At 42.6% G+C, this 22,112-nt stretch overlaps 1 protein-coding gene across 3 annotated transcripts in view; it reads left to right on the top strand.

The window, feature by feature from the left end:
- The first annotated feature begins 16,068 nt into the window (after positions 1–16,068).
- LOC109406630 (uncharacterized) overlaps positions 16,069–22,112 on the top strand; it is a 688,592-nt gene continuing 682,548 nt past the window's right edge. For all 3 annotated transcript variants that reach the window (XM_062847228.1, XM_062847227.1, XM_062847225.1), the window contains exon 1: positions 16,069–16,469. The gene's annotated coding sequence lies outside the window, so the exon portion shown is untranslated. The remainder of the gene's footprint in view (positions 16,470–22,112) is intronic.

Genomic DNA, 22,112 nt, shown 5'->3' with positions numbered 1-22,112 from the left:
AATTCCTGGAGGAATTTCCGGAGGAATTCCTGGAGGAATTTCCGGAGGAATTCCTGGAGGAATTTCCGGAGGAATTCCTGGAGGAATTTCCGGAGGAATTCCTGGAGGAATTTCCGGAGGAATTCCTGGAGGAATTTCCGGAGGAATTCCTGGAGGAATTTCCGGAGGAATTCCTGGAGGAGTTTCCGGAGGAATTCCTGGAGGAATTTCCGGAGGAATTCCTGGAGGAATTTCCGGAGGAATTCCTGGAGGAATTTCCGGAGGAATTCCTGGAGGAATTTCCGGAGGAATTCCTGGAGGAATTTCCGAAGGAATTCCTGGAGGAATTCCTGGAGGAATTTCCGGAGGAATTCCTGGAGGAATTTCCGGAGGAATTCCTGGAGGAATTTCCGGAGGAATTCCTGGAGGAATTTCCGGAGGAATTCCTGGAGGAATTTCCGGAGGAATTCCTGGAGGAATTTCCGGAGGAATTCCTGGAGGAATTTCCGGAGGAATTCCTGGAGGAATTTCCGGAGGAATTCCTGGAGGAATTTCCGGAGGAATTCCTGGAGGAATTCCCGGAGGAATTCCTGGAGGAATTTCCGGAGGAATTCCTGGAGGAATTTCCGGAGGAATTCCTGGAGGAATTTCCGGAGGAATTCCTGGAGGAATTTCCGGAGGAATTCCTGGAGGAATTTCCGGAGGAATTCCTGGAGGAATTTCCGGAGGAATTCCTGGAGGAATTTCCGGAGGAATTCCTGGAGGAATTTCCGGAGGAATTCCTGGAGGAATTTCCGGAGGAATTCCTGGAGGAATTTCCGGAGGAATTCCTGGAGGAATTTCCGGAGGAATTCCTGGAGGAATTTCCGGAGGAATTCCTGGAGGAATTTCCGGAGGAATTCCTGGAGGAATTTCCGGAGGAATTCCTGGAGGAATTTCCGGAGGAATTCCTGGAGGAATTTCCGGAGGAATTCCTGGAGGAATTTCCGGAAGAATTCCTGGAGGAATTTCCGGAGGAATTCCTGGAGGAATTTCCGGAGGAATTCCTGGAGGAATTTCCAGAGGAATTCCTGGAGGAATTTCCGGAGGAATTCCTGGAGGAATTTCCGGAGGAATTCCTGGAGGAATTTCCGAAGGAATTCTTGGAGGAATTTCCGGAGGAATTCCTGGAGGAATTTCCGGAGGAATTCCTGGAGGAATTTCCGGAGGAATTCCTGGAGGAATTTCCGGAGGAATTCCTGGAGGAATTTCCGGAGGAATTCCTGGAGGAATTTCCGGAGGAATTCCTGGAGGAATTTCCGGAGGAATTCCTGGAGGAATTTCCGGAGGAATTCCTGGAGGAATTTCCGGAGGAATTCCTGGAGGAATTTCCGGAGGAATTCCTGGAGGAATTTCCGGAGGAATTCCTGGAGGAATTTCCGGAGGAATTCCTGGAGGAATTTCCGGAGGAATTCCTGGAGGAATTTCCGGAGGAATTCCTGGAGGAATTTCCGGAGGAATTCCTGGAGGAATTTCCGGAGGAATTCCTGGAGGAATTTCCGGAGGAATTCCTGGAGGAATTTCCGGAGGAATTCCTGGAGGAATTTCCGGAGGAATTCCTGGAGGAATTTCCGGAGGAATTCCTGGAGGAATTTCCGGAGGAATTCCTGGAGGAATTTCCGGAGGAATTCCTGGAGGAATTTCCGGAGGAATTCCTGGAGGAATTTCCGGAGGAATTCCTGGAGGAATTTCCGGAGGAATTCCTGGAGGAATTTCCGGAGGAATTCCTGGAGGAATTTCCGGAGGAATTCCTGGAGGAATTTCCGGAGGAATTCCTGGAGGAATTTCCGGAGGAATTCCTGGAGGAATTTCCGGAGGAATTCCTGGAGGAATTTCCGGAGGAATTCCTGGAGGAATTTCCGGAGGAATTCCTGGAGGAATTTCCGGAGGAATTCCTGGAGGAATTTCCGGAGGAATTCATGGAGGAATTACCGGAGGAATTCCTGGAGGAATTTCCGGAGGAATTCCTGGAGGAATTTCCGGAGGAATTCCTGGAGGAATTTCCGGAGGAATTCCTGGAGGAATTTCCGGAGGAATTCCTGGAGGAATTTCCGGAGGAATTCCTGGAGGAATTTCCGGAGGAATTCCTGGAGGAATTTCCGGAGGAATTCCTGGAGGAATTTCCGGAGGAATTCCTGGAGGAATTTCCGGAGGAATTCCTGGAGGAATTTCCGGAGGAATTCCTGGAGGAATTTCCGGAGGAATTCCTGGAGGAATTTCCGGAGGAATTCCTGGAGGAATTTCCGGAGGAATTCCTGGAGGAATTTCCGGAGGAATTCCTGGAGGAATTTCCGGAGGAATTCCTGGAGGAATTTCCGGAGGAATTCCTGGAGGAATTTCCGGAGGAATTCCTGGAGGAATTTCCGGAGGAATTCCTGGAGGAATTTCCGGAGGAATTCCTGGAGGAATTTCCGGAGGAATTCCTGGAGGAATTTCCGGAGGAATTCCTGGAGGAATTTCCGGAGGAATTCCTGGAGGAATTTCCGGAGGAATTCCTGGAGGAATTTCCGGAGGAATTCCTGGAGGAATTTCCGGAGGAATTCCTGGAGGAATTTCCGGAGGAATTCCTGGAGGAATTTCCGGAGGAATTCCTGGAGGAATTTCCGGAGGAATTCCTGGAGGAATTTCCGGAGGAATTCCTGGAGGAATTTCCGGAGGAATTCCTGGAGGAATTTCCGGAGGAATTCCTGGAGGAATTTCCGGAGGAATTCCTGGAGGAATTTCCGGAGGAATTCCTGGAGGAATTTCCGGAGGAATTCCTGAAGGAATTTCCGGAGGAATTCCTGAAGGAATTTCCGGAGGAATTCCTGGAGGAATTTCCGGAGGAATTCCTGGAGGAATTTCCGGAGGAATTCCTGGAGGAATTTCCGGAGGAATTCCTAGAGGAATTTCCGGAGGAATTTCTGGAGGAATTTCCGAAGGAATTTCTGGAGGAATTTCCGAAGGAATTTCTGGAGGAATTTCCGGAGGAATTTCTGGAGGAATTTCCGGAGGAATTTCTGGAGGAATTTCCGGAGGAATTTCTGGAGGAATTTCCGGAGGAATTTCTGGAGGAATTTCCGGAGGAATTCCTGGAGGAATTTCCGGAGGAATTCCTGGAGGAATTTCCGGAGGAATTCCTGGAGGAATTTCCGGAGGAATTCCTAGAGAAATTTCCGGAGGAATTCCTAGAGAAATTTCCTGAGGAATTCCTGGAGAAATTTCCGGAGGAATTCCTAGAGGAATTTCCAGAGGTATTCCTGGAAGAACTTCCGTAGGAATTCCTGTAAGAACTTTCGTAGGAATTCCTGGTGTTCATCTTCGAAAAATTGACCCCGGAACCATCGGAACCGGTTCCCGGGAAATCCGAATACCGGTTCTAAAATGGTCAACAGTATTTCAGATAACGCTATATTAGCCCAGAATGATGTATTTTGAAAATCACGATGTTCGAGCCGCATGACGGTATTGAACCATTTTCAAAATATGGCCCCGAAAGTGGATTCCGGAAAATCTGTATTCCATAATGGCCAAATGTATCCTAAGTGGCCAATCATTATGATAAAATGCCATAATTTTCAAAATCATGAAGTTTGATATGTCGCATGATGGTATTTGTTTATTTTCGAAAACTGGACCCGGAACCACCGGAACCAATTCCCGGTAAATCCGAATACCAGTTCCAAAATGGCCAACAGTATTTCGGACGAAACAGACAGACAGACAGACAGACAGACAGACAGACAGACAGACAGACAGACAGACAGACAGACAGACAGACAGACAGACAGACAGACAGACAGACAGACAGACAGACAGACAGACAGACAGACAGACAGACAGACAGACAGACAGACAGACAGACAGACAGACAGACAGACAGACAGACAGACAGACAGACAGACAGACAGACAGACAGACAGACAGACAGACAGACAGACAGACAGACAGACAGACAGACAGACAGACAGACAGACAGACAGACAGACAGACAGACAGACAGACAGACAGACAGACAGACAGACAGACAGACAGACAGACAGACAGACAGACAGACAGACAGACAGACAGACAGACAGACAGACAGACAGACAGACAGACAGACAGACAGACAGACAGACAGACAGACAGACAGACAGACAGACAGACAGACAGACAGACAGACAGACAGACAGACAGACAGACAGACAGACAGACAGACAGACAGACAGACAGACAGACAGACAGACAGACAGACAGACAGACAGACAGACAGACAGACAGACAGACAGACAGACAGACAGACAGACAGACAGACAGACAGACAGACAGACAGACAGACAGACAGACAGACAGACAGACAGACAGACAGACAGACAGACAGACAGACAGACAGACAGACAGACAGACAGACAGACAGACAGACAGACAGACAGACAGACAGACAGACAGACAGACAGACAGACAGACAGACAGACAGACAGACAGACAGACAGACAGACAGACAGACAGACAGACAGACAGACAGACAGACAGACAGACAGACAGACAGACAGACAGACAGACAGACAGACAGACAGACAGACAGACAGACAGACAGACAGACAGACAGACAGACAGACAGACAGACAGACAGACAGACAGACAGACAGACAGACAGACAGACAGACAGACAGACAGACAGACAGACAGACAGACAGACAGACAGACAGACAGACAGACAGACAGACAGACAGACAGACAGACAGACAGACAGACAGACAGACAGACAGACAGACAGACAGACAGACAGACAGACAGACAGACAGACAGACAGACAGACAGACAGACAGACAGACAGACAGACAGACAGACAGACAGACAGACAGACAGACAGACAGACAGACAGACAGACAGACAGACAGACAGACAGACAGACAGACAGACAGACAGACAGACAGACAGACAGACAGACAGACAGACAGACAGACAGACAGACAGACAGACAGACAGACAGACAGACAGACAGACAGACAGACAGACAGACAGACAGACAGACAGACAGACAGACAGACAGACAGACAGACAGACAGACAGACAGACAGACAGACAGACAGACAGACAGACAGACAGACAGACAGACAGACAGACAGACAGACAGACAGACAGACAGACAGACAGACAGACAGACAGACAGACAGACAGACAGACAGACAGACAGACAGACAGACAGACAGACAGACAGACAGACAGACAGACAGACAGACAGACAGACAGACAGACAGACAGACAGACAGACAGACAGACAGACAGACAGACAGACAGACAGACAGACAGACAGACAGACAGACAGACAGACAGACAGACAGACAGACAGACAGACAGACAGACAGACAGACAGACAGACAGACAGACAGACAGACAGACAGACAGACAGACAGACAGACAGACAGACAGACAGACAGACAGACAGACAGACAGACAGACAGACAGACAGACAGACAGACAGACAGACAGACAGACAGACAGACAGACAGACAGACAGACAGACAGACAGACAGACAGACAGACAGACAGACAGACAGACAGACAGACAGACAGACAGACAGACAGACAGACAGACAGACAGACAGACAGACAGAGACAGACAGACTGCTAGTTTCAAGTATTATGCATTTTTGCATCCAAAACCCAACAAAAATGTTCAAACTGATCTCATCATTTGGGAAAGCAGTAAATAATCCAAGTTTTACAGTACAGATTGTCGTGTCGACACCCGACAATGACAAAGACGATTCGGATCCGTAAAAAATTTTCAACATTAAAGCGGACGCCCGTTTGGAGCAAAAGTTTAAATTGGAATCCAAAAACTCTCTGTGCCAGCTCAAGGGCGGCGGGGAGGCTCTGTGGCATGCGGCAGGATAGTCCCGTCGTTATCGTTTCCAACCCTGGTGACAACCAGAGTCAGAGCCCGGCCATGCTTTCGCAGCTCGCTGATTGCACATCAAATTTATTACTTCATATTTTTCGATCGAATTTTTGTTTCTTTCACCGGAGTTGTCGCGTTTGGTTTTTTTTTATTCGGCAGAACTGAACAGGGCCCACCGGCAATGGTATGCGTGGAAAATTACCAATAACTTATTTCGACCACAATGAGAGTTTAACAACAAGAGATGTACCAGCAAATTTTATTGTAAATTGTTAGCACCCTACTGGCGCTAAACGAGAACAACAAGTAATAAAATTAATTTGAGTGCTCTTATTGGATACTTTCTATCATGATCATATTTTCAGACGAAAGGGATAGGCTACTGGGTACATTGCGAATCAGACTCGATCTCTTTCCTACAGAAACGCCAGGCAGTGGACGTGATTATTTGCTGAAAGCCTCTGAACAAAGTTTGTTCAAACCTTGACGATGCTAACAATTACATCGCCTCAAGGAAAGAGTTTTTGGTACAGTACGTACCCTATATAGGTAATAAATCAGGTATGCTAACGTGCATCTGAAACTAATCATCACCTAGTAGCTGCACATCGAGTTAAACATAGCCCTTAAACCCTTTTGTACACCTAGGACCCAGTAACGTTTTGCTCGCACGTTGTACCTTCAAGCCAAGTTTGGCCATAGCGGACTAGGCCCCACGAAGAAGTCCAGAAGCTAAGTTCGGGCGAACGATAGCCAACCGTGGTCCTGCAGTCAAGGTATTCTGACCTCGAGTACGTCTTGGATCGAGGCTGGGGCTGTATCCTCCCAAATGTCGGGTGAAAGCAATCCTCGACGTGAAATCCACCCTTGAGAACCTCCACCGACCTTCGAAAGGCTACGCCAATACTACTTTACCGAGGCCATGATAGGCCTTGTCAGTTCCAGCGGGTATCCCTACCATCAAGAAGTGACCCGCAGTCCCCAACAGCAGCAGTAACCGCCGGCCGGCCCACCGTAAAGTGCATACCACACTCATAATTTAGTGAGTAGTTTTATAATAAAACCTGGTTAAGAGTAATTAGCGTGTGTAGACTTTCATTGGGCCCTTGATTAGCCTCTTGATCATTGAAACTTGGCCTGCCTCTTTTCAACTTAGTGTTCTTAGAGCACTTCCTCAGTTTATAATTGAAGTGCTTTCTTTGCCTGCCATTGCATGAATTTGTGTGGCAAGTACAATGATACAGTATGCCCAAGGAGTCGTGAAAGCTTTTCCGACTAGGACGGGAATCGAACCCGCCGTCTCCGGATTGGTGATCCATACCCTTAACCACTAGGCTAACTTGAGACTCCAGCATAAAGAGAGTGTGATTGCTAAAGCGCAGGAAAGTGTGGACAGGAACAATATGCTGAGGTTTTATGCAACTATCAATGGTGCACGCCACAAGACTGCACCAGTGTCCGCCATGTGCAGTGCAAAGCAAAGATAACTCTGGAAGTCGGAAGCAAAACAAATATGGGAATGCAATCTATCCCAGACTCCACAAGTGCTTCAAAAAGAAGAGTGTTGTAACAATCTCTGTTACAACTGTACTCTGCTGTTGACTTTCCAGTGTAATTATTCTTTACGTCTGGAGCGCAGGGCTGGACACCAACCCTGTAACTTCCCGGAGGCCATAGTGTACAGTTGAGCATAGAGCCCTTCACTGGAACTCTGAAGAACAGACTATCAGGTTTCCAGAAGTAAGACCTCCCCCACTTCTCCGTCAGCATATGTCCTCGAATTTCGATGTCAGTTGCTTGGTGTTGGGTGGATTGATTTAGGTGCGAATTTTTATTACTTTAGCCTTCCTAATACATCACGTTGAGAACAGCCCTAAGGCACAAGGGTGATTAGTTAAGGAACGTGACTTTCTGTTTCAGATCTGGATCGTTTTTATTAGCAGAATGATATTTAGTAGTTTTAATACAGAATAGTAGTTTTTAGTACAGAACATTTTTAGTTTTGCACGTTGTATTTGGGGCAATGGTATTGAAGATGATTCAGGGGTGCCCGGTAATTTGACCGAATGCCATTTGACTGAAAGGGTCCTTTAGCCAAGTGCCGCTTGGCCGAATTGTGATCAAAAGACCGATTCAGGTCCTCGACCATTCGCAGGAGCCGGTGACTTTTATTCCCAAGGATGATCGTCCAATGTCTTCTGTGTTCGATTCGAGTCCTGAGTGCGGTTCTTTGTTAAGATTCAAGTTCCACAATCCTTTCTCTCTACTGATGTTTTTACGTATGATTTCATCCAGTCTTCACCGATCTTTGATTTGACCAGATTGATAAGTGCCAGGAAGTTGAAAAGGGATTTGAGATTCTTGGGTAGCTTCCACAGCTTCTGTGTCAACTTTTTCTTTCACTTCAATGTCTTGGTGACTTGGAATCCATGATAGGAAATTGAGGTGTATGTGATCTTCCTTGAGAGTTTTACGTCCGTGTAGAGATGGTTGAAGTTGAAAGAGTTGAGAGTTGAGGATGAAGATACATTATTTCCGCAATTTCATTCAGCCTCGCATTTACCAACTGCCGGGTGGATTAATTCCAGGCTCTGTAATCTCTGTAACGAACACTTCATTCAGCATTTCGTTGATCTTGATTTGTAATTCCAGTTTAAGTTGCTTGAGAATATCGTTCGAAATTTCGTCAACTTCAGCAACCGAGTACTTCTCTCTTGTTCTCAGGGATGTCAGTAGTTCCTCTGCAGACAGGGCCATTCCGTATCCCTCTATGTCTGAGGTGGTTTCCGTCCTCCTAAGCTCTGGTCGGTTCGAATTTATATTTGTAGTTTTGTTGGCCATGAATTTCTCTGCATCGTTTCGTGTTTTCTCTGTTTTCCATTGAACTGGGTGGGTTAGCCCAAGCAACACACATGTTATAATAAAGTTACGACAGCGCAAGTTTTGGTTGTATAGAAGTTTATTTTACGTAATCCTAACATTGTGTTGAAATAACGTAAAATAAACATCTTAACAACCAAAACTTGCGCTGTCGTTACTTTAATATAACATGTGTGTTACTTGGGAGGGTAACTTTAGACGAGTGTTTCCCAAACTTGTGGGAGATATCGACCCCTTGCAGCTATTGGAATTTTTTTCGACCCTCTAGGTAACATTTTGTTAATTAATTAGAAGGCTCAAACAATTAAGATTATCTTAAGCATTTGAAAGCCCAAATTCACACTGCATTGACATGTAGCAACATGGACCTGGTTGTCGCCCCCTAGGGGGCGATTTCGCCCACTTTGGGAATCACTGCTCTATCTTTGATGATGTTCCACAGTTGTTTTGTGGGGATGGTCTCATCTATGGCTTTGGAGAGTTCCGAGCAGTTTGTCCTATTGGCCTTGCGGATGAGCCGTTTCAGTTGGGATCTTCCTTTTTGTGCCGTCAATATCTTTGGTCCACCTTCGCTCTACTGTTTCACGACGAAACTTGTTTCCTGGATGCTTCAGCCGATCTTTGGGGGCTTATCCAGTGAGCAGTGAGGTAAAGACGGGTCCCTGGTGCTGTGGCGTCCGTTGAAGTATCCTCCGAGTAGGATATATTCAACCAAGTTGCTGATTTGGTCGGACAGTTCTTTGATATTGTTAAGGTTTTTCTACATGTCTCTCAGTTCGGTGGGAAGTAAAAAAAAATTAATGATCCAAACGACTACCATTGGCAGAAAGTCATCCATTGTTAGAATTTCGTAGTCGAGTAACTGGTGTACTAATATTTCGACTCCACACCATGGCCTTGATTTCTTCTTCTGGATTCTAGTCTGCATTGAGTGATTATGTATGGTTCATCTTTTCGAAGCCAGATGTCCTGCAACAACGCAACCACGAACTCTGTCATGGCAAGAAAGTTCCTTTCATGTTTATGTGTGCTGGCCGCAGACTCTGTACATTGTGCTGCATGATTTTGAGATTCTTTCAGCCAGATTCTGGTTTCTATTGTGGTAGTTCCTTGTCCACCATGATTTGCTGGATGTCCTAGCCTATATATCGGTGATTCTTTGTACGATTTTCGTGTGAAGACCATTAGGATCTACCAACCACCGCTTGCCTCGAGCATCGGTGAGAAATTCCTTTCGCAACCATGAATTGAGCCGTTTAAATTCCATGGCTTTGAAGGGATTCTTCTGGCACCTCCGGTAAGGGTTGGAAAGCTCGGCCTGGACTCGGGAGGTCGACTGAAGGTCAGCATTTTCGGGTGTTCGGTGGGTTTTAACTTGACGTCTGGGTGTGTTGCTGCGTCGTCTTCATAGTGAACAAGTGCTAGTTGGTTGGTATGAGTCTAGAAGCTCTGGTAAGAAGTTCGATCCTTCAATCACTTCTTCGTTCAACAGGCCAAAACGATTTGTTAAGCGGAGTAAGCAAAGTTCTGTCTGGCTGAACGGGATCTGCATTTTTTCTCATCGCTAAGGTATGCACACAGCAAAATCTAGCCACCGCATTTCGGATAGAAATTTCTCTATTTTCAACGAATCGTGGCAATCTCTGGCGCAAATGAAAGCTTATTGTGTAAGGAATCGAAAAATATTTACTTCGGGATATATTTTGACATTGTGTTTAAAATAGAGTCAAGGGAACAAGAAGTCCTCGAAAAGTTTTTGCACAAACGTGCTGAAAATCTGACAATGTACATTAAAGCGACCGTCCCCGCAGACCTAAGCTAGCTTTCAAGTATTCGGTTCTATGCATCATTACAACCTGGAAAGGTTGCAGATCAACTGAAGAGCAAGAAAAAATCGAAGTTTGGCAAGAAATACATAGTTCAGTCAACAATATGAATTTGTGGTTTGAAAAACCGAACTTTTAGAAATACATGTACAGCAAATCATCTTTTTCACTACGGGAAATGTCGGGAAAAATGGCTGGCACCCCTTATTCAAAAGCTTAGAAATTGTGTATTGATTTGAAATGATTTTTGTCCCCTGTTTTTGGCGGAGAATGCTTGCGTTTGTATGCAGAAAACTATGTAGAAATTGTACTGCATTTTTCCAAAAAACGTAAAATCTCATACACTTTAAAACTTAACCCAATTGAAAAATATTGAGTAACCGTGAATTGGAATCTTCAAAAAATGTCAAGAACGACAGCTTTCATCGAAAAATAAGATTGATTTTGACACAAAGGTGGTAAAAATTTCTTGGCATGCGGTCGAAGGTACTGTGCAAAACTTTACGGAAGGACTCAAGCTCAAAACTCGAGATGACGGATATAACAAGTCAAATCAGCAATGTCTTCATGTTGTTTTAAAGTAAATTAATGCTTTTTTACGATGAATTGCTTTTGGTTTGGGAATAAGTTAGAATGAATTATTACTGCTTGATTTTCTTTGGCCAGTTTTTGCTGTGCGCATACCTTAGATGGATATCTTTCGCATTTCATCGCAAACAAATTCGTCGTGTGTTCCTCCGCATGCAGTGTTTGGTTCCGGCAGTTTTGGCACTGCCTTATGGGAAGTATGTACAGCTCCGCTTTACAACTGCAGCAGTAGATTTTGACGGAGTTTTAAATTTGGTTTCCTTTCACGATGATTTTCAGGTTGTATGTATCAACTAAATCGCTGGTGCTCCCTCTTCGTTTGATCCGTTGAACTTTGAGCACTGGGAAGCTCACTTCGTTGTACTCGAGTATCCAATTCTCTTAGAAATTCAGGGGACGTCTCTCACGAAGCGGATTGCATGGTCCTCGCTTTTGGGTTCTTGTAAGGGTTCCCCCCCCCCCTGGCCGCCAGTTTTATTTTTATTAAATCTAGCCAACTCAAAGATTATCAATAACTCAGAGTTCCAGAAAAAATATCTAAAAAAATAAACTGTCCTAATACTTCTGTCTTTATCCACAACTATCAAACCTTTTTTACTAGAAAACCATAGGAAATTTCACCAAATATTTCCCCAAGAGCACCTCTTCTACCTTACCGTAGAATTTTACCAAATAACAAGCTTGGATAAATGGCTAAATTTGGTGATGTTTAGTCATGGAATACAAAAACAGAATGCCAACATTTCCAGATATGCCGGAAACGGTTAAAGCAGGGAAAAGAATGACTTCCTTAAAACCCTATACTGCTATAGAATGCAGTTATGTTCTACTGCTAAACGAATTTCCACTAGCATTCAATTCAAACAAATATCATTCTAAGAGCAAAATACCTGGGATTTCTTTTCGAATTCTATCAAGGACACCTTCAGAAATTCCTTAAGGCATTTATTCAGGAACTGAATTTATCTTCCTCCTGGATGTTTTCCTTCAGTGATTCCATCATGAATTACTCCAGAGTTTTTTTTTTTCAAGAATTCCTCTATGGGTTTCATCAGACATTCCTCCGGGAATTTCTCCTGGGATATCTATGGAGGTTCCTCCAGTGCTTGTTCGAGGATTCCTCCAGGAATTTCTCCAAGGATTTCCGAAGGAATGTCAACAGATTTTTTTTAGGAATTTCTGCAAGTGTTACTTCAGAGATTTCTTCGGGAATCCTTCAAAAATTCCACAAGAGATTTCTCCAATAATTCAAACTGGAATAATTCGAAGTATTTCAGCAGGAATATTTTCCAGAAACCCTTACAGGAAATTTTAAAAGAGATAAGCTTAAAACTAATCCAGGAGTTTCTTAAAACATTGTGTAAAACATTCTTTTGTGAATCCATCCAAAGATTCCAACAATAATGCGTCCAAAAATTATTGCAGACATGGATACCTTCATATTTTTTTTCTACCGAAATTCTTCCAGGAAATTGTTAAGAAAGCTTTCCTGGGATTTCCTAAGGAATTCCTTATGGGATTTTTTCAGGAATTGATCCAGGTTTTCACCCGGGAATTTCTTCTGTGTTTCTTTCAGGAACTCCAGGGATTATTTTAAAAATTCCTCTAAGGATTCCCCCAGGAACACTTTTTAGAATTTCTTTAGGAGTTCCTCTTGAAATTCTTTCAGGAACTCCTCCAGGAATCAATCCAGTACTTTCTCCAGAGACTGTTTAGAAATTCTCTCAGGAATACCTCGAGGAATTGCTTCCGGGATTCCTCCTGGGGTTTCTTCATGAACTACTACAGGGAATCCTCAATGAGATCCTCCACGAAATTTTCTTAGAATTTTCAGGATTTCTCCAAGGATTCCATCTGCAATTTCTTCAGAAATTCTTCCTGGGATTCCACCAGGAATTTATCAAGGGATTCCTCCACCGATTTTTTTTTTCAAAGGTTACTCCAGGAATTATTGCAGGGATTCCTCTGGAAATTTCTGCAGAGATTCCCCTAAAAATTCATCCAGGGATTCCTTCAGAAATCTTCTAGAGATTACTCCAGAAATTCCTCCAGGAATTCTCCTAGAGATTCCTCCATGAGCATTTCTAGAGATTCCTCCGTTAATCCCTACAGGCATTTTCTGGGATATCCTCCAAGGATTCCTCCAAAAATTTCTGCAGGGCTTAACTCGGGAATTCCTTTTGTGATTCTTTCTGGAACAACTGTTTAAAAAAAAAAAATCTCCGAGGAACTCTTCTTAGGATTCCTTCCAAAATTTCTCCTTGTATTTTTAAGGAGCTACTTCAGGAATTAATTCAGTACTTTCTTCCGAAACTGTTCTTGGGTTGCCTTAGAAATTCCTTTTGAAATTGCTTCCGGAATTCCTTCTGGAGTTTCTCCAGGAACTCTTGTATGGATTCCTCTAGAATTTCTCCAAGAATTCTATCAGCGATTTCTTTAGGATTTATTCCTGGTATTACTCTACGAATTCCTTAAAAGATTCATCCACGAATTTCTTCAGGAATTCCTCTAGGATTTTTTCCAGAGATTCCTCTGGGAATTCCTGCAGGGATTCCTCTTAATATTTCTCCAGGAATTCATCTAGTGATTCCTCCAGAAATTCCGCCATTCCTTCAAGACTTCCTCGAGGCATTTCTCCAGAGATTCCTCCAGTAATTGCTTCCAGGACTCTTCCAAGAATTTTACCAGGAATTCCTACAGAAATTTATCCACGAAATCTTCAAGTGAATTTTTGTAGAGACTCCTACAGGAATTTCTTTAAAGATTTCTCCAGGAATTACTTCAGGGAATCCTCCAAGAATTCTCCTAGGCAATCTTCCAGGAAATTTTCCAGGAATTTTGCTAGGAATTCCTCCTTGGATTCTTGCAAAGATTTTTTCCAGATTTTTTTTAAGCGATTCCACCAGATATTCCTCCAAAAATTGTTTCAGGAACTCATCCAGGAGCTCTTCTGGGATTGCTTCAGGAATCTTTCCTGGAGGTATCAGAAGGATTTCATCCAGGAATATCTCCAGGGTCTCCTCGAGGAATATCTTCAGGGATACCTCCAGGAATTTCACCAGGAAATAATTAAGGAATTCCAATCTAAATTGTGTCAGCAATTCATCCAGGAATTTCTCCAGAAAATCCTTAAAAATTCTTCCAGGATCTTTTCTAGGAATACGTTCTAGAATTTTTCAGGAATTCCGCCAAGAATTCTTCCAAATTTTCCTCCAAGAATTGCTGCAAGGATTCCCCTAGGAATTGTGGTAAAAATTCCTCCAGGAACTTCTTCAGCGATTTCCAAGGATTTCTCCACGAAATTCTCCAAGGATTTATCCAGGGCTTCCTACAGAAATTTCTTCGATGATTTCTCCAGGCATTCCTGCAGGATTTCATCCAGGAATTTCTCCAGGAACTCCTGCAGGGAATTCTCCAGGATTTTGTTCTCTTTATTCTTGGTCACTTAACTTATTTTACAGCTCTTTTATCCACTAGGGCACTACGTGAGCGATTTCAATTGGCAGCTGCACTTACACTTTGTACAGCGCCTAAATGTATTCTATTATATTCTTATTCTACTATATCGAGCTGGTTTGCCTTTGTGCTGCTTTCATTCTACTACCCTGTCCATGGTAGAATCATGAGCACGATGATGAAATGATGTGTGGCTGTTGTTCCTTTTCCAGTCCGATTGGGGGTCGTCCATCATGGGTTGCCGTTCGCCGATATCCAATTTTCCGGGTCCGTTTGAGCGATGAGAGGGTCAAGCGCCAGCCGCTCTCGAGGGGGGGGGGGAAGAGCCGAAGTGCCAAGGCTGGGATCGAACCCATGACCATCCGCTTATGAAGCGAACGTGTAGCCACTGCGCCACGGGCCCTGGCCATCTCCAGGAATTAATTTTTCCTGGAAGCGACGTGCACGCTACTTCGCATCAACATCTATACATTCCCATCTCCAAACCCTTTTGCTGTCGAAAATCCATCATTGAGATGCTTCTTTAATGAAGAAGAGGCGTCCCGAATGTTGCTGCAGTTGATTTGTTGCTATTTTCGATGTCGTCGTTTTTCTAACAGCTTTTCTACTTAAGTCTGGCTTGATTAAGGTAAACTAACAGCTATATTACTGGATTTGTTAGAAACAGCAGCACATACTCACCGGCACTTCATCCAATATTTTATCTAATTTCTTTGGTCATCACATTTTAAAACCTTTTTGACTTATAATCATCCGTCTTGCCTTTTCGAATCACTTACTCCCCTTCCACTATCTCCACCAAACACCATATTGAATACAGCAAGCAGTAAATCAACAATGCTCATTGATCCGATTGTAAACAAAAACACGTGTGCAATCTCTTTTCGACGAGCATTCGTTGCACGTCTCTCCCAAACGAAGCAAACAGAACGGAAGAGCGAGAGCGAGCAGCAGCGATGCAACTGCTCGACTTCACCTTGCGCATGACTCCGCAGTCGCCCAAACCGACCGCTAGGGGCGCTTCCGTTTCACCCCAAGAAAACGGCAAATCCCACCCAAAACAGTGCGTGCAGTGCACGGAAAAACTGCTCGAAGAAAACAAACCGAAAATGCTCACGCATTCGCTCTCACTCTCCAGCGCTTAGTGAGAGCGAGCGAGCAGCGAGGATTCGCTTCGTTTCGTACCGCGCCGGCCGTCGGATCCGCCGCAGCCCGCTCACTGCGTTCTGCTGTGGGGTGGATCGCGTTTGGATGGATGTTGACTCCGTCCGTCCATGCACGGAACGGAGAAATAAGATGCTTGCTTGATTGCTTGCTAGCTGCTCCAAAACACACTCACAGTGGGAGAAGAGAAAAACACTCGGAAAAGGACGACGACGACGACCATCGACATCGACATCGAGACATCGGATTGCCGTGCTGCGAGGCGAGGTGGATTTTATCCCGGGGTCTCCACGGCCGATTCAGTCACGGTTCGGGGCTGGTCGTGTCGTGCACGTATGCGTCTCGGTAGCTAGCTTTATCACGGCGTCAGTCAGCGCAGTTACAGTGTACCGTACCCTATAGTCAGAAAGTCACCACTGCACGGGAGTCAGTGTGTTCGCGGCGCGCAGGATGCAGCGTATGCACGGAATGCTGCTGCACGGTGGAATTCAGTGAGGACAGTCAGTGAGGAGGGATTGAAACATTTTTCTTTGTGAATTTCGGTGAAATACAACAGTAGCTGGATTGCGACGCGTGGTGACTCGGTTAACTCGGTGCGTGATTCGGTGCTTCAGAGCTGTGTTATGCGTATTTTTATTGGTGGATGTGGAGCTTCGCACGTGAAAAGAGAGGTGGGTTTTGTAGACACCCCATTGCGGCGGGTCAGGCATTCGCAAGGAGGGACGAGGGATTCGTCAGGGTTTAAATTGGATTTTCCGCTTCCGGGGGCTTCCGTGAGTGCGTTCCACAGTGTGATTGAGTGCGGGAATGGAGGATCGTTTATTTTTTTTTTCTGTATTATTATTTGGGGTGGTCGAATCGCACAGGTGCCGCCAGTGGCGAAGGATTGTGGGAAGAAGAGCAAACGGAAGCGCACGCAGCGAAGCATAATTTGAAGGATACGGTTCCGTGACGGGAGTGAGCAAAGCAACCGGGGAGACGAAGCAACCCGTGGGAAAAGCACGACCGGAATTGCATTTTGATGAAGTGTAGCCTACTTTGGCTGTGACAGTGCCTACTACGGGGAAGCTCGACAAATACGGCGGCGGCAGTGGGTGGCATCCAAGGGAAATATAATTGCAGAGTAAAATATTAAATGTTTGAAGAAGACCCGACGTAGAGCCGTGGCGGTACCGCCTCTGGTGGAAGACGTAAATTTGATTCTTCACTGTGTGGATCTTTTCCCGCTCTTCGCGAATCCGTTCTCGATGTTTTCGTGGGCCGCCTCGTGAATGTTTGATGTGACTGCTGCGGTAGACCCGGCTGCTGTACGAGTGAGGGTGTCATACAAGTGTCGCCGAAATACGCCAAAGACGCGGCACTTTTTGTGGATTCTGCTCACGGACGGTCGCGGTTCCCAACCCGGCCTACATCCTCAGTGTTTTCAGTGTGGCTGTCATAAAAAACGGAAACGAAACGAGAACCGGTGCCAGACCGTTCAGCCATAGAGTTGTGAAGCAGTGAAAAGTACGAAAACAAAAAAAAAAATGATCCAAATCCTAACGATGCACGTAGAAGGCGTTGGTGTTGGCGGCGCTGCCTGGTGGTTCGCCGGAAAGAGAACCCTCGTCTGAAGCATTAGAGAAGAGCAACACACAATTGTGAACCAGCAGAAAAATGTTTTGACAATGCGATTTTCGAATGGTGGTGTAGCCTTAACGAGCGCATAGGCGTAGGTAGTAATCCGTCGATTTCTCGCTATTCTAGAAATGATTGAATCAATTAGAGAGCGATAAGCTGCTACACGTGTTGGATGACGAATACTTGCCGAAAACTTGAGATTATGGCTTTCCTAGAAACAATTGCCTTTTTTGTGCAATTGAGAATCATATTTCAAGGGTGACTGCTAAAGTACACTATAAATAGGTAAAAATCTGATCGTAGTCTTTCCATCCGAAGGAGATTTGAACAAACCATATGCATTGGCGGAATCTAGTTCAGTTCTGTGCCTTCAGAGGGACGGAAATAGTCGAGTGGCTTCGTAGCGTGGAGGAAAGAAGCGCCCGTCCAGCGAAATGGGAGTCGTGGGTTCAAATCCTATCGGAGCACGTGATTTTTTTTTTTTCAATTTAAATTAAAATATGCTTATCAAACACATGTTTCTGTTGTATGCATGCGTGTCAAAGCATTTAACGTTAATATTAACAACGTTATTTTATTTTTTCATTTGTTTCGCTTCCATACATGTAAGAAAAAAGCGCGATTTCGGAGCACTTTTTCTTCGATGAAGAAAGAGAAAGCTTTCTCAAGTACAAGGAAATCAGTATATACGGCTTTTTAATAGGTTTTTACACTCACGGAATTAGGTAAAAAAGTAAGTTTTACGTATAAAAAATACAAATTTGCACCCGCATTTTTGCAACAAAAAAAAAACTCCTTGTGATATTCGAAGAGCGGAAGAGGTTCCTGTATAAAAAGGATCATAATATCATGACATTTTGAGTTGAGCCTGTTTTCAAAATGCTTTGCCTCTCCATATTGTAAAAAAAAAAAAACAATTTTTCCTGTAAAAACAAAATTTTTATTCGGCCCTCCTGAGTATAATAAAATGATTATTAGAAATATTCTGTGCCCTTGCAAATTTCATTTATGTAAGTATTACTCCAAATTACTCCAAAGGATTCCATCAGAAATTCCTGAATTTTGTTCCAAATTTTCTAAATTTCGTCCTTTGATGTCTTAAGGGATGCCCTAGGAGCTCGTTTACGTATTTTTCCAAAAACAAAATCTGAAGGAAACTTTCTTCGGGCATTTCGACTAGAAAATTATACCAAGTTTATATCATATTGTGTTATGATGTTATAATATTTTTCCATAATTTATTATGTTATAAACTAGATGCAGGATGATGTTAAAATAACTAAAATTGTAACAAAAAGTACACTGGTCTAATCAAGATTATAACCTATTTTGTTATAATCATATCAAAATTATAACCAAATGTGATATGAATTTTAGCCACAGGATTAAATTTGATATAATTTTGTAACACAATTTTTCAAATGTCGAAAACTCGAAACTAAATTATAATACATTGAGATATCAAACAACATGTATAACATAATGTTGTATAATTGAGTAATAGTAGTTTTAAAACACCAAGAATGTTGAACACACAATTTTCTAGTCGCGATTCCAATAGATACCCGACTAGAAAATTATATCAAGATTATATCATGTTGTGTTATGATGTTATAATATTTTTCAATAACTTATTGTGTTATAAACTAGATGCAGGATGATGTTAAAATAACTAAATTTGTAACTAAAACCACACTGGTCTTATCAAGATAATATCCTATTTTGTTATAATCAGATCATAATTATAACAGAATGTGATATGAATATTAGATTCAGAATTTCTAGTTCCTATCAAAATGTGATACAATTTTGTAACATGATTGTCCAAATGTCGAAGAATCAAATCTAAATTATATAACAATGAGTTGTCAAACAACATTTATAACATAATGTGTTATAATTGAGTTATAGTACTTCAAAATCACCAAGGATGTTGAACATGATTATATCACAAAGAGTTATAAATATCATGGTGTGTTATAGTTATGTTAAATTTTTGTTGAAACTTTCTAGCCGGGTAATCCTCAAAAAAAGTTATTGATTATACCTTTGAGAAAATCTTGCAGGATTGTTCTAGAAATTCCTCCATGAATTTTACCAGAAATCCTTTAGAAATTTCTCGAAGGATTCATTTGAAAAAAAACATTTATGGGATCCTTTAAATAATCTCCCAATGATTTCTTGAAAAAAATCTCTTGTAATTTATTCAGAAATTTCACCAGTGATTCCTTTAGAAAGTTTTCCAGAGAATTTAAAAAAATCATAGAATCATTTAAAGTTTCCTAAACAATTATTCAAAAACTAAGATTTAAAAAAATACTAGAATAAAAGATAAAATCCTTCCATGGAATCCGAATATCTTCCTCGGATTCCTTCAGAATTTTTTCTAGTAATTCTTTTGTGAAATTATCCAGCGCGAAACAACGGTATCCATGCATTGCTTAGGAAATGCCTTCAGAGTTCCATGAATCTCTAAAAAATACCATAAATTGCTCCATGGATTTTTTTTTCAAAAATCTCTCTTGAGATTCTTTAAGAAAATTCTTCCAGAGTTTTTTTTAGTAAACAAAAGTTCGGAATTCCTTGAAAAATTTCGCCAAGCTTCTCATCAAAATATCTTCCAAGCAGTCTTTCAGAAACTCTTTCAGAGATTCCTTAAATTAATTCCTAAGGAATTCCTTAAGATAATCTTCCAGGGATTCATAGAAAAATCGCCAAATTTCCATTGGAAATTCTTCCGGAGGTTCCTTCAAAAAAATCTCCACAGATGCCTTTAAATCTTTTTCTATGGATTCCTTCCAAAATCGCACTATGGACGTCTACGGAAATTATAAAAGAAGTTCGCTCATAAAATCTGTCAAGGACACTACCATAAAATTTCAGGTTATCTTTAAAAAAATACGAAATTTCACCAAGAATAAGTTTAGGAAGATTTCCATGGGTTCATTCTGCGGCTTTCCCTGGGGTCAATTCAGAAAATCTTCTAGGATATCTTTAGGAAAATTCTTCTGAATGCTTCAGAAGTTTTTCCAAGGATCCCTTCTAATTTTCTTCATAGATCCAAAAGATTTGTATTCCTTTATAATCGAGATTTTCAGCCCTAGGCTAGATCATTTCCGTATTCAGAGGCTCTTTCAAAGTTTGTTTCGGAAAAGGTGGTGACATCAACAACTAGTACATGCATTTCTTCACGAACACCTTCAGAGATTGCTTTGAGAATTTCTTCAGAGATTCCTTTGCAAATATCCGCAGGAATGTCTCCACGCATTACTTCAGGGAATCATCTACAAAATCCAGCAAGAGTTCCTCAAGAGATTTTTGCATTATTACTCTGACAGGAATTGCTCTAAAGATTTCTGCAAAAATTCACACAGATATTTTTTTCACGAGATCCATTACTATTCCTTCGTAGATTTCCCTAGAAATTTCTTGAGCATTTCATCTAGGTATCCTTCGAATCTTTTTTTCGCAGTTTCAGCAATTTCTCCCAAAATATTTCCCGTTAATTTTCACATCAATTCCACTGTAAATCCTCCAGGAACTGAAAAGGACTCCATACAAAGGATTTCTTCTAGAAATTTTCTAAAGTTTCACAATAAATTCTCTTGGAGCTCAACCAAGCGTTTCCCAAGAAATTTCGTCTGGGTATTCCTCCAGAAATTTCTTCAGGAGTTTCTGCCGAGATTCCTTTATTGATTTCCCTAGCATTCTTTCCAAAATACATTCAGAGATTTTTACAGGAATTAGACTGGAAATTTCCACAAAAAATCCTCCATGGATTCATTCTGACTGATTTATCTACAGAAACATCTCCATGATCTTTTTTAGTATTTAAACGATTTTTGTTTTCAAGAAAATAAAGGTACTTCCATGTTTTTTTATTTAAAAAATTTCCCCTGCGGAAATTCCTTCAAAAGTTCCTCCATGAATTTTATGAAAAATTCCTCCAGGAATTGTTTCTGTAGTTCCTCCAGAAATTGTACAACACATCACTGGAGGAATTTTGAAATTTCTAATGGAATTCCTTAAGGATTTTCTGAAGAAATCCCTGAAAAAACTCCAGAAGATACATGTGGAGATTCCTAGAAGAAATGTTTGAGGAAGTTACGTGAGGATTCCTGGAGCGAAATCCCCGAAGCAACTTCTGCAGTAATCTCTGGAGGAACCCCTATAATAATCCGTGGGGAAAACCTGAAAGAATTCTCTGGCTTATCTTTAAAGGAATTCCTTAAAGAATTCCACAAGAAACTTCTGGAAGAACTCGAAGAATTCTGGAAATAATTTTAAGGAAAAACTGATGCAGGAATTTCTGCAAAAATTTTCGGAGTAGTTTTCGAGAAAATCCCTGAAGAGATTTCAAACGGACACCACTGAGAGTTTCTGAAGGAAATCCTGGTGCAACTTCTTAAATAAAGCCGTGAAAGAACTTCTACAGCTACCTCCGGAGGAATGCTTCAAAGAATTTCTTGTACAAATCCTTAATTTCTCGGCCTTGTTGTTATTCCTCCGGATCAAATTCCTGGAGGAATTCGCCAAGGATTCAACGAGGAAATTTATGTATGAATCGCCAAACGAATACCTGGTTGAACTGAAAAACCCTCTCCAGGTCTCCAGTTAGCCTAGTGGTTAAGGCTATGGATCGCCAATCCGGAGACGGCGGGTTCGAAGCCCGTTCTGGTCGGGAAAATTTTCTC

This window comes from Aedes albopictus, chromosome 1 (genome assembly GCF_035046485.1).
Source record: "Aedes albopictus strain Foshan chromosome 1, AalbF5, whole genome shotgun sequence".
NCBI classification, from domain to species: domain Eukaryota; kingdom Metazoa; phylum Arthropoda; class Insecta; order Diptera; family Culicidae; genus Aedes; species Aedes albopictus.
This window is presented reverse-complemented; position numbering and strand designations above follow the sequence as displayed.